The sequence below is a fragment of the Lynx canadensis genome, chromosome A2, assembly GCF_007474595.2.
Source record: "Lynx canadensis isolate LIC74 chromosome A2, mLynCan4.pri.v2, whole genome shotgun sequence".
Taxonomy (NCBI): Eukaryota; Metazoa; Chordata; class Mammalia; order Carnivora; family Felidae; genus Lynx; species Lynx canadensis.
Window position 1 is genome coordinate 158,926,521 of NC_044304.2, and position 14,214 is coordinate 158,940,734.

At 38.6% G+C, this 14,214-nt stretch overlaps 1 pseudogene; it reads right to left on the reverse strand.

Moving 5' to 3' along the window:
• Positions 1-11,091: 11,091 nt before the first annotated feature.
• LOC115501040 lies at positions 11,092-13,433 on the reverse strand (annotated as a pseudogene).
• Positions 13,434-14,214: the final 781 nt, after the last annotated feature.

The window sequence follows — 14,214 nt, forward strand, 5'->3', positions numbered from 1 at the left end:
GCGCGCGCATGTGTGCGTGTGTGTTTTAACTTAATTTTATTGTGGTAAGAACACTTAACATGAGATCTACTCTTTTAAATTTTTAAGTGTACAATACAATGTCATTAACTATGGGCACAATGTTGTACGTAAGATCTTTAGAACTTATTCACCTTGTTTGACCATAACTTTATGCACATTTATTAGCAACCCATTTCCTTCCCCTGCCAGTCACTGGCAATCACCATTCCACTCTTTGATTCTATGAACTTTACTATTTTAGACACAACATATGAGTTTGAGCATGCACAATCTGCCTTTTTGTGATTGGATTATTCCACTTAGTCCAATGTCCTTCAGGTCCGCCCATGTGGTTACGTATTGCAGATTTTTTTTAAAGCTAATATTTCGTTGCACGTTTGTACCACATTTTCTTTGTTCACCACTCGATAGATATTTAGGTTGCTTCAATTAACTGGCTATTGTAAATAGTATTACGATGAAATGGTAGTGCTAACATCTCTTCAAAATCCTGATTTCACTTCTTTTGGAAAAATAGAAGTGACACTGTTGGATCATAAGGTAGTCCAGTTTTGGTTTTTTGAGAAACTTTCACACTGTTTTCACCATTTTTGCAGCCACACTATTTTGCATTCCCCGGATGTGTACAGGGTTCTAATTTTTCCATGTCCCCTTAACACTTGTCTCTTGGTTTTTTGTTTTGTTTTGTTTTTTATAATAACCATCCTGAGGGTATTCGGTGATACCTTAGCACGGCTTTGATTTGCGTTTCCCTGATTACTAGTGACATTGAGTTTCTTTTCATATACTTGTTAGCCAGTCTGTGTGTCTTCTTTGAGAAATGTTTATTAGAGACCAGCTCATTTATAATTTGGCTATTAGGTTTTTGGTTTTGCTTTTATTGCTATGGGATTGTAGGAGTTTCTTACATATTTTGGAAATTAACATCAGATACATGGTTTGCAAATATTTTCTCATATTCCTTAAGGTCGCCTTTTACTCTGTCAATTGTTTCTTTTGCTGTGCAGAAGCTTTTTAGTTTGATGTGGACGCTTTTCTCTAATTCTGTTTTTGTTTCCTATGCTTTTGATATCATATCCATGAAATCATTACCAAGTCCAATGTCATGAAACTTTTTCTCTATGTTTTCTTTAAGGATCCTAACAATTTCAGTCTTACATTTTGGTCTTTAAGTTTTTGTGTATAATGTAAATTAAGGGACCAAATTTATTATTTTGCATAAGGATATCCACTTTCCCCAAGACTGTTTATAGAAGAGACAATGCTTCCCCTATTGTGGATTCTTGGCACCCTTCTCAAAGATCAATTTACATTTATGTAAGGATTTATTTTTAGGTTCTCTATTCTGTTCTCTTTGTCCATATATCTGTGCTTAGGCCAGTATACTCTTAATTGCCATAGTTTTGTAACATATTTTTTTTTATAAAACAGGAAATGTGATGCCTCTAGCTTTGTTCTTTCTCAAGATTGACGTGGCTATTCATGGTTTCTTGTGGTCCCATAAGAACGTACAATTGGTTTTCTATTTCTATAAAAATGTCCTTAGAATTTTGATAGGATTAAGTTGAATTTTCAGATTGATTTAGGTCGTATGGATATTTTAACAATATTAAGTCTTCCAGTCCAGGAACACAGTATGTCTTTCCATCTGTTTGTGTCTTCTTTAATTTCTTTCATCGCTGTGTTGGAGATTTCAGTGTAGAAGTCTTTTGCCTGTTTAGTAAAATTTGTTTGTAAGTATTTTATTATTTTTAGTGCTAGTATAGATGGTAAGAGATCCATAAACCAGGAAAATATAACAATTATAACTATAAATGCACCCAACATCACAGTGATTGTCCAATATCTGGTAATTTGACTATTACCATGCTATACTGGAAGTCTCAAAAGTTTTTTAGTTGATAAATAGGAAATGTGATAGGATTAGGTACTAAAAAGAGAAGTGAGCTACCTCAGTGCTCAATTCCAAGTAACAAAGATATACTTTTGTGCAAAATTATTTTTTTTTAATGAGGTAACAATGCTTTTTAAATATATCCTGATCTCCCTTCCTGCCTTGGGATTTGGATCTGTGTTAAATCATTCCCCCATCCTCCTCTGATCCAAGAGGTTCAGTTATTATATACTGTTATAAACTTTAGGCTGCAAAGTTGTTAGAGGCCTGGGAACCCCGGGGTTTAGACAAAGCCATGGATAAGAAGTGCCTTCCAAGGAGTAGGCACGGCCTTTCCATCTGGAACAGAGAATGTATTAACTACTTAACAGGGAGGATGAAAAGGCATGAGAAGAGATTGTAAGAAACTACCCAAATACATATCTAAGATAACAATAGGGCAGGAGAATTTGGTAGAAGCTGGAAAGAGTAATTTAAAAAGCAAGAGCACAAACTGAATGGGTTTAAGGATTTAATGAACTCCCGTGATTTAGGATAAGCGATGGAAGGATGCTACACGTGAGAAAGAACTCTGTGAATTACACAGCCTAGTTCCCAACACTGTAATCTTTAGCCCGAGCTACCTTTAAAATCATTTTTGCTGTTAGTCAAGTTCATCGCCTGACAGCCAACACTGAGGTGGTTATTTTCAATGTATGTGATTTAAACACTTAAATCACCAAAAGGTTACTACACACGTTTGTAATCTAATCACAGAGATACACTTTAAAGGGTCTTTCAGCTTTTCACACTTCTCTGTTTTTATCTGTCTCTCATGATATCTCCTGTCAACCCAATGAATTATTTTGAGCCTGGAAAGCTGGACTGAGCCTATTTGTAACAGCGCAGTTCCAGAAAGAAAGGACGGGGTGCATCACACCCTGTCAGCTACCGAAGGTTAAAAAAGAAGAGGAAAGCAGGAAGAGTAAAGAAACGAGAGACAGAGGGGAAAAGGAGGGAAGGAAGGAAGAAAGAAAAGGAGGGAGAAACCAAGAGAACAGAAAACTAATAGACAGCTTTAAAAAATACATGTTAGGGGCGCTTGGGTGGCTCAGTCGGTTAAGCATCCAACTTCAGCTCAGGTCCCGATCACACGGTTCCTGAGTTTGATCCCACATCAGGCTCTGTGCTGACAGCTTGGAGCCTGGAGCCTGCTTCGGATTCTGTGTCTCCCTCTCTTTCCGCCTCTCCCTCTCTTTCCGCCCCTCCCTCTCTTTCCGCCCCTCCCTCACTCACGCTCTGTCTCCCTCTCTCAAAAATAAACAAACGTTAAAAAAAAAAATACAAGTTAAATTGTATTATAGCCATTGTTAAGACTTTGTTTTAAAACTCAAAATTGTAGACTTTATGTTGGACTCCAGAATATTTGGAGATAAGGTTTTTATTTTTTTCACCTAGGATAGTGTATGAAACTATTAAAACATAAATATTTTCAGGCTAATTTATTATGCACATCCAGTCCTGCACGGAGTAAATAGTGGCATAACTCTACTTGGTGCCGGTTTATGTTAATGTCTGAGATGGCAGCATTTTAAAAAGTGAATTTTATGAAATGACTCAGTGTTATCTTCCCTACAGCGAAGCTTAAACTCATGACAAAATCCAGTTTAACCCTTTACACCTTGATTTATTTTATTTTACTTTTTTCCTTTTAAATTCCTTGACCAAAGCTTGTTGCCAGAGGCACCTCTCTTGGTTCTGGTTTTTCACTGCAGGGTTTTGTTCATTTGTCATATCACAAAACCAAAGGTTATTCCCCAGGAAATGAAGAAGAGGCAAGCTGGGGTAGGGGCTCAGCATCTCCTACATTTCGGTTCAATTCTGCTCAAGCCCCTGTCTTTTGGGTACCTTGAGCTCCACTAATAGTCAAAACAGACTTATTCTCAGTGATACTTGGTAACTATGACAGCAATTTTTGTTGCTGTGCAATCTACAGACTAACACCTGCTAGGCCCGGAAGGTGTTTGAAGACATGAGCAAATGGGTGTTGCTAAAACCCAAAAGGAATTGGCCAAACTCTCTTCAAGGGTTCCTTGCTAACCGCAGCATGCCGTTTCTTTCCGTTGCTCTCCGGTAGCTCCTGGACTGAACTTGCCTTCATTTCCAAAACTGCACATTAGGAGTAAATGGAAATGAAATATCATTCCTCAAGGTTGGATTGGTTTACCTCAATTTTTTCTCTTTGATTTCTACCTCCACAAAGAACTATAAAGCCATCCTGAAATCCTTAAGATAAATCTTTCAATCATTACTACTTACACATAGATAAATGTTGACAATCAGCCTGAGGCAAAATCAAGAAATAGGTGTTGCTGGGGCTTTTACTTCACTCTGTAAAGTCAATGCACTGTCTCTGTAGTTGTTGGTAGTGCCCGAGGCAGGGCTCAGGATGCCCGGCAGTGGAAGCATCCTCTGGTCTCCAGTGAATATACTGCATATGCCTTCTCATTTAGAGACTATCCCTCCCTTGATTCACTGGGATGCCTCAAAGTCCAATAGGATAGGAAGTTGATGGAATAGTGCCAGAACTCTAGATTTCTCAATATGTTTGTATTCTGTACTTGGACTTTTCTGGTCCTGAGTCACTCATTTCTTAATCTCTCCAAAGAAGATGGCCCAACAGAGGATTCACCTAGAAATAATTTTCCTGCTAGTCCATCTTTGTTGCTATTTTGGTAATTTTATCAGCGGGGAAAATAGGATGGATTTTAAGAAGTTCTCAAAGGGATGTGCTAGACCCCAATGTCTTGGTCAAGTCTTACATGCAACGTTTGAAGCAGCTAGCCTACCAATGTCGCAGTCTATGCTCCAGATGTTTCAGGCAAAATGTAAGAAAAGGAGTGGTCTCCAATGAAATATAATCTTAGATGTTGACATTATTTTAGGCATTGCATTTTTTTAAATGTAGAAATAGCCACCACAGTAACTGGAACTACAGAACCAGAATGCTAATATGTGGGTCTCATAATTTTGAATTGTAATCATTCAATAAAACAGACTATAAAAAGCTGAAATGTTGGAATATGGTCAAATAAAATGTCACAGTATATTGAATAATGGCTTTTGATGAAAATTAGTTAACTGAGTAACTGAAGAAGTCACAATGAGTACTCTTAACCCGGGTAGAAACACCTCCATACAATCATGGAGTCTGTTTCTTTCCTGCCTTCAGAATCCCATGCAATTTCCTCTCATTCATAGATTTTAACATTAAGGAAAACAGACTCTGAGATGCGAGTTGCCAGCTTTCTCTTGAAATTGTCCATAGTGAGAACGTTTCTTCTTAGGGAACTAAGACCTCTAACTCATCAGAAGCCAAAGTTGTATTTTATTATGTGTAACACTAAAAGGAATGACCCCCCCCCCTTTTTTTTAAGATTCTAGACTCACAAACTCCAGCTATAAAAGAAATAGAAGAACATATTGGTATAGGAGATTCAGAAGTAAACTCTATAAGGTATAACCTGAGATTCTTGCAAAGTAATCTAACTAAGTCTTCAGAAGCCCACTCCACCATTCTTTTGGGCTACTAGCTCATTCCACCATTCTATCAGGCAGGGGATGGGTATATGGAAGGAACCATGAATTGCACGGCCTTTGGCATTTTGTTCTACTTGACTTGCTCTAAAAGTAGTGTCTGGTTCACGAGAAATGCTGTGGAGAATTTCTTGACAGTGATGTCGAGCAACTTCCAAAATCGTGAAGGTGGCTTTGGCAGGATCACTATTGGCAATGAAAGCTAATCTATCTCCAGAACGTGTCCATTCCAAAAAGAACAAATTGCTTCCCCTTCTGTGATGGAAGTAATTGAATACAATCAAATTGTCACCAGGTGGCTGGCTAGCTCTTTGGGAAACATTACCATATTGTTGACTCAGTGTCGCTTTCTGTTGTTGACATGTTGGGTACTCACCAATAGTTATAGCCACATCATCTGCAGTGAGTAGAAGCCATGTTGTTGAGTCCATGCATGACTGCCATGCCTGCTTCCATGGCCAATTGGTTCATCAGCCCTTTTAGCAATGACTGGAATGGCTGGGCGAAGAGATTTACTGGCATCCACGTAACGGGCCATCTTGTCCACATGATTATCGAGAGTCTGCTGTGTTTGCTGTTTGGCGGACAATTACACAAGACAAAAATATCCTCAGACTTTGTGCCCATTCCTTGAGCTCTGCTCAAGCCTCTTTGTCACCAGTTTTCTAAAACTTTTCTAGGTTCATAAACACTCAGCTAAATCAGAAGTCACCGATCAAAAAAATCAGTGTGAGTCTCATATTTCTCTACTTTTTCCAGAAAAAAGTAAACAACCAGATACGTTCCTCTATAATCTGCTCCCTAGATTTCCCTCCACCTACATTCTTATGCATCATGCCTGAGTAGGGAGAATGCTATAGTCACCCACTTTTACGTGTTCCTAGTATATGATGTGTAACCACTATAAACTAAATATAAATTTTTGGTTCATCAGGTAACTTGTCATAAGAAACTCCTCATACAACCATACATGTTCATAGAAGGAGTTCTATGAAGTTCATAGAAGGAGTTCATAGAGTTCATAGAAAGGAGGTAGTGCTTTCAAAGTAGATTCATGAGAGTCTAAGCCTCTTGCTCACGTAACTTAATTGTGCCTTCAGAATCTGTTCATGCCCAGTATATTTCTTCCACTTAATGATGGAATGCTACTGAAAATGCCAAATTTTATGGCTTCTGTGGTCAGATAACATCCAGGTTATGATAGGTGGCTCAGATGGCATGATATACTGGGGGTCCTGGTCAAATTTTCCTTCTCTACTTTTGTTGTTTTCAAACAAAGAAGAATTATCTTCAAAATATGGAGTGGCTTTGCTTCAAAATCATGAGTATGTGCTATAGTTTCCTAAAGAGTGCTTGTTCTATAAAATAACCTTACTGCCACAGACACTCTAAGTGCCCCTCAATCTCTTGACTCATGTTGCTTACTGGTCATGCAACTTTTTTTTTTCCCCAGAATTCAAGAAACTTCTATTTTTCTCATCACAGTCAACATGGTAAGCTTTACGGTTATTTGGTAAATGCACTGCAGTTGCATGCTCTTATATATCTGTGTTACATATTACCTTTAAAATACAAAAAACAGTATGTCAGATACAGCTTTGCCATTTGCTTATTGTTTCTTTCCATGGCCCAGACCAAAGAAGACCCTGAAACCTAAAGTGTCGGAGCCTGAATTTTCATGGAGTTTTATTTCACATCTTTTTTTAATGTCTATTTATTTATTTTGAGAGAGATAGAGAGCACAAGCAGGGGAGGGGCAGAGAGAGAAGGAGACAGAGAATCCCAAGCAGGCTCTGTCCTGTCAGTGCAGAGCCCCATACAGGGTTCGATCCCGTGAACCACAAGATCATAATCTGAGCCAAAATCAAGGGCTGGATGCTGGATGCTCAACTGACTGAGCCACCAACGTGCCCTTATTTCACATCCTTATGCAGGCATGTATCTTACCAAGGCTTCTGTAGCATTCAATGCATCAGAATGGGCCAGCATGAGGTCTTGTGAAATGGTAAAATCATAGAGCTCCCTAGACGCTACATTTTGAAAAAGAGATGGGGAGTTGATATACCCTTGAGGAACGTGAACTCAACTCTTCTTTTCCTTTCTAAGTGAAACCAAACGGGGCTGGTTGTGTATAGTTACAGGAAAAGAGGTAAAAAACCATTCATTGGACCATTAGTTGCCTACCAGGTACGAGGGGCTATCTTTATATCATATAGGAAAGTGACTACATCTGGGACAATGGCTGATTGGACTCACCAGCTGTGTAAGTTTATGGTAAATACATGGTTATTTCAAAATCCATCCTAGCTACTTTGTCCTTAGTCTAGGTTAGTTACTGCCTTTTAGTCTGTAATATTGTCACCGCTTTGTATTCCTGTCCTATCACGTAACTGCATCTAATTGTCTCTCTCACCAGACCATGAACTCCCTAACACAACATATGCCTTATCTGTATTTTCCATGTTCCTATAACATAGTAAGCACTTAAAAGCATTGGTTTCAGTTTAATTAAAAGCTTGTCAAATGCATTTTACTGGTAAAAATTACTGTTTTAAATTTTTTCCTCCATATGAAATGTTTAAATATATACAATGTTTTCTAAAACATCTCCAATATGTCAGAATCTTTAAGTATATGATGACCTTTCAAAATTCTATGCTTTTAGAGTATGAGTATATATTAAATTGAAACAAGATGTTTCCTTGCTTGCTTTGAGTTTTTCAAATAACTGCTTAACTGTGAAAAATCATGAAGTGTTAGATATAGGTCTATTAGACAGATTCCATAACCTAATGTAACACATTTTTAAGCAAGTTTGAAAACTGAGAAAAGAAATATTTAAGTCTTTAGGAAGGTCTCAAGCTTCTGAGAGTCAACTGATGCATCACTATTTCTGTGATTTTAATTCCATTTTAGATATATTCAGGTAATAATGCTGAAATGAAAGCATCTAATTTATATCTAGGTAGTATTTTTATATTATTAGCCTCTGGACCACTAATTTTTATGACGTCAACCATGAATATAATGCCTTAAATACTAGAATAGGAAAAGGAACTATATCACAAAATATTCAAACTATGATAGTCACCAAAAATACCCATAATTTTAATGACAGTTTGACAGGTATTCCAAGTCATTTGAATATATATCATCTTCTCCAAAATATTTTTAGAAAATGATGAATATAGCTTTGATTCATAGAAATCTACCTTGTAAGCATTAGTACAAAACCTACTTTTAATATCAAGATCGAAACCTAGTACGAATGTTGACATAAATTTGTATTTGTGTTAATTTGTTTGAATTATATATAAATATAATGTCCTATTTTAAAAGTATATTACTATATAATGTATATATATTTTGCTTATCTATCACTTTTCAATGTCTCTACTGCACAAAAGATAACCATTTGAAGCATAGTAAGTGAGGCTTGGTTAAATTGAAAACCACAGTAAACAATTCTCAGTGAGCCAGTGTTGATTCTGCCTCATCAGGTGATATAACACAGAAGTCATAAACATCATGGCAGTGTTTTTAAATGTAGCATGCACATTTAATAGTTTACTAAATATTTTTAACAACTTTTATACCACTGCATTTGAACCGGCATTTACAATCTTGGGCTCTGTCATTACTAACAAATATACCTTTGATATTAAAGTCAATAATAGTCGTTATATTATAATAACATATATTTATAAATGTAAGTATACACACACACACACACACACACACGTATAAAATACCTAAGTTATTTATTTATTTTATTTTTAAACAAAATTCACATTTTATTTAGGCTGAAATAAACTATACAAACTTGATTTTCTTCACAATAACTGCAAGATTTTCTGTCTGATTCCTAGGTAAACCACAAACACTTATTTTTGTAGGTCTTCCAGGTTTTGTTTATCAGTAGAGTCAAGGCAGTAGACACAGTCGTGGAAAAAGAGAAAAACAGACAAATAAGTTGTCAGTATCCATGGCCTCTGATCCTGTGTTGACCATGAAACAGAGGTGGGTTCAACATATACCTGCTCAAAGTTTATGAAGATACAAGCTCAACAAAGGAAGGTAACACAGCAACAACCCAGTGTGGAACAACAATGTCAGGCTCACTGATTCAAACTTTAACTGTAACTGGTTCCTTTAAGTTCATATGATAAAGACAAAATCTACACCGAAATCCCTGCTTGGCAAGCTCGCGTGCTTCTCTGTCTCACTGTCTGATAACTCCCTTAATTGTCCATCACAGATTTTATTTTTAATTTTCTTTTTTAACATTTATTTATTTTTGAGACAGAGAGAGACAGAGCATGAACGGGGGAGGGGCAGAGAGAGAGGGAGACACAGAATCGGAAACAGGCTCCAGGCTCTGAGCCATCCGCCCAGAGCCCGACGCGGGGCTCGAACTCACGGACCGCGAGATTGTGACCTGAGCTGAAGTTGGACGCTTAACCGACTGAGCCACCCAGGCGCCCCATCACAGATTTTTTAGTGTACTTAACACTCCTACTATTCAAAGGTCACTTGTGAGCTTCATTGCAACATTTTACAAAATGTATTCCTTCCTCTCAGATCTCTTCAAAATCTATTTCTTCTGGGCGCCTGGGTGGCTCAGTCGGTTGAGCGTCCGACATGGGCTCAGGTCATGATCTCGCGGTGCTTGAGTTCGAGCCCTGCATCGGGGTCTGTGCTGATGGCTCAGAGTCTGGAGCCTCCTCCCGATTCTGTGTCTCCCTCTCTCTCTGCCCCTTCCCTGCTCATGCTCTGTCTCTCTCTGTCTCAAAAATAAATAAAAACATTAAGAAAAAAATAAACAAAAAAACCAAAATCTATTTCTTCTAAGAACTGATAACTCAATACCTGACAACTGGATCCAGTGATAGTAAATGTTATATCTAAAATGACTTAACTAAAGGGGCACCTGGGTGGCTCAGTTGTCTATCTGCCCCTTGATTTCGCCTCAGTTCATGTTCCCAGGGCTGTGGGATCGAGCCCCGCATAAAGCTCCCTGCTGAGTGTGGAGCCTGCTTGAGTTTCTCTCTCTCTCCCTCTACCCCTCTGCCCCGCTCACGTTCTGTAAAATAAAAAATAAAAAAAAAATAAAATGACTAAACTGAAACAATTCCAAAGTGCCCTTAGCAGAGATCCCATAGAAGTATAATGTGGCACTTTCAATGCTATCTTCTGGAAGAACAGTTAAGTAGGTAGATTATCAATGGCTAATGAACTCAATGAGAGGTCGGTAGGTCATAATTGGCCTACATCCGCCTGACAGCTTTTCCGTAAGATGTTCCCAAATTTCTCAGATTTTTCCAAATATTAAACATAAGAGAAAGCCTACTTTAAAAGTCTCCTAGGGGGGCGCCTGGGTGGCGCAGTCGGTTAAGCGTCGGACTTCAGCTCAGGTCACGATCTGACGGTCCGTGAGTTCGAGCCCCGCGTCAGGCTCTGGGTTGATGGCTCAGAGCCTGGAGCCTGTTTCCGATTCTGTGTCTCCCTCTCTCTCTGCCCCTCCCCCGTTCATGCTCTGTCTCTCTCTGTCCCCCCCAAAAAATAAATAAACGTTGAAAAAAAAATTAAAAAAAAGTCTCCTAGGTATTTTAAATGGTTTCTGAGTTATCTGTAGGAAGCTCTTACTTGTACAGTTTGATATATGTATCTGCCGTTAAATACGATCATGTTTTATATCAAAATTTATGTTAAGCAAAGCCAAGTTACTTGGCCTTTGGTCTGTCAAAGTGTCCCTCAGTTATGCTTTGAGACACTTCTGCCCATTTTCATAGCATTCATTCTCAACTTTCATCACAGGAAGATCTTACATAGGACTTTCAGCAATGCAGAAGCATCAGAAAAAAAACTTGATGTCTAGCAGATGCAAGGCTTTGTAAGTCGTAGGTAGAAACTCTTTATCTTTCCCTCTGTTTCCACTTGATTCTCCAACAATGAAACTCAGCCGAGATTGTGTTGGGACTGGGCAAATCACTTCTGTACACGTCAGCACGGCGCTCCTCCGACGTATTAAATTTGAGCTGTTCCATGACAGAGGGTACCAGAGATGAGCCTTTAAGAGCTTTGAGGTGCTGTTCTGAGAACATATCTTTCAGTACCTGAATAATGTGCTCCATGGTTGGAACACTTAGAGTTTCTTTATAGTAACTCTCAGAGGTTAGCTGAGATCCCAGGTTACCTTGCCGGGCTTTGCGGATTTTCCCAGGGAGTTTCAGTTGAGTATCAAGTTTCATTGCCAAATCTGTGGCTTCTTCAAACCAAAATTCATGATAAACTTCAATATATTCCATCATTTCATTTAGTCAATGCAGCACTGTCAGTTAAGCTACTGACTGCAAAGAAGACATTGGACGTTTGCCCCTGAAGATTTTCCAAAGGCTCTTGTAAAAAGATAGAACATTTTTAAGAACATCAATGGTAACCATGAAATCAGAATCTGTTTCTACACTAGAGTACAAATGCTCTACCAGTTATATAGTCATTCCAGCTAATATTTTTGTCACTATTTATATCATTAAAACACAAAACAAGTGCTTGTAGGAGGTCCCCCAAAATTTCGAAAGCATCATGCCTGCCTGTTCACTCAGAATGGCAAGTTTCCTTCAGTTCTTTTACCCTTTTCCTCATTGCTCTGAAAGAGGACACAAATTGCATTGCCAAGCTCTAAAAGCAGTTGTAGAGATGGATGGAAGGAAGAACAAATGTCCTCTATCGTTCCTAATGCAACAGATGCTCCCACAACAAGCACTGAATTTGCCAACCACATATTTAAGACGCAGGAAGAGCAAAGTGTGTAGACAGCTTGGGGATATTTCTCTAAAGGTCTAGAGGCAACAACTTGTGTTTTGGAAGAAAATCCACTGGACACAGTGCAAGCCTGGCCAGGTTCAGTCCCCACTTCTCAGTTACCGTGAGATTTCACAGGCAAAATGTCTGCAGCAGCTTTGTAAGGCAAGAGGCCCATAAATTCCTCTCTCAGGTTATGAGACAAATCAACAAACCTCACCAACACAGGCAAGTGTTTTTCCCCTGCCACGTCCTCTACGTCGTCAGTGATGAAGTGAGATACTCTCATTTCCCTGAGCGGTTTCCTCCCGAATACTGCTCTCACAGACCTCTAGCACCTGTGTCTGCTGTGTTTTTGAGCAGAACAACGTGTTAACCACTGTTGTCTGAAAGCACTTTCTCAGAACCTCTTGCCAGAATTTACCCAGCATGCCAGCAGTGCTTGAAAGTTATCAGGAGTAAAGAGACCCTCTGGGAGTTCATCAGTTTCACGCTCATCCAGAAGTATGTTTTGTTTTCCCGTATGAACCAAAATTTCAAATAAAGATTTTAAGTTTTCTTTGTTTTCTTTTTTACTCAAGGGTTAAAGGTAAAATTTCTTCAACCTGTTCTTTATTACCTTCTCCAGCACTGGGGTTCTGAGCATTGCTGTTGTTTCTTTCTTTACGTTTTGTTCCTGTTCAAAGGTTTTATCAGTCTTTTTCTATTTCAATGTCCTGATTTAATCTTCACTCAGTTGTTTTGTTTTCTGTATCACTACTGGATTGTTCAAATGACTGGTAAGATTAAATATTGTTGGTCTTACATTATCTCAAAGAACTGTCCTATACGGACTCTCCCAATGACTTCACAACTATCTCCTTTGATTAATTTTGAGAAATAAAATAACCCAATCATTCATTAGTTATCTGATACCTCTGCAAAATATACTGTTCTGTAGATCTTAGAGGTCTCAGAGTGTCTGGCATATAATTGATAAGTTTTTTACGTGATCAGGTGTTTTATCCTCTAAGTCTGCTCTCCTATAATTCTCCCCCCACTTCTGGAATCTGGCCAGATCCTGGGGGAACCTGAAGAAGGCTAGATCCCACTATATGCTCTTCCTTTTGGAGTTGGCAGCACTGCAGAAGTTTAGCATCATTGTCCACCTGCTGACTGGCCCAGCCCCCTCCTGTCCTACAGCCCCACCTCCCCCTCAGGGAGAGGAAAGCCAGGCCCCAGTAATGGCAGACAGGTCCTCTAACTTATATTTTAGATATAAGTTTTTATATGTAACTCTCATGGTAGCTACAAAGCAAAAACTATAGTAAAAACACAAAAGCTAAAAACAAAGGAATAGGGGCCCCTGGGTGGCTCGGTCGGTTAAGCATCCGACTTCGGCTCAGGTCACGGTCTCACGGTCTGTGAGTTTGAGCCCCGCGTCGGGCTCTGTGCTGACAGCTCAGAGCCTAGAGCCTGTTTCAGATTCTGTGTCTCCCTCTCTCTCTGCCCCTCCCCTGTTCATGCTCTGTCTCTGTCTCAAAAATAAATAAACGTTAAAAAAATATTTAAAAAAGGAAGGAATATAAGTCTAAAGAAAGTCATCATACTACAAAGGAAGAATGCAAGAACAATAGAACTACAAAAAAAAAAAAAAAAGCCAGAAAGCAATTACTAAAATGGCAGTAAGTACATATATATCAACAATTATTTTAAACATAAAAGAACTAAATTTTCTCATCAAAAGGTATAGAGTGGCTAAATGGATAAAAAAACAAGATCCATCTAAATGTTATCTATAAGAGAGTCACTTTAGATGTGAGAACACACAGACTGAAAATGAAGGGATGGAAAAATATGTTCCATGCAAATGGAAACCAAAAGAAAGCTGGGGCAACTGCACTTGTACCAGACAAAATAGACTTTAAAACAAAGACTGA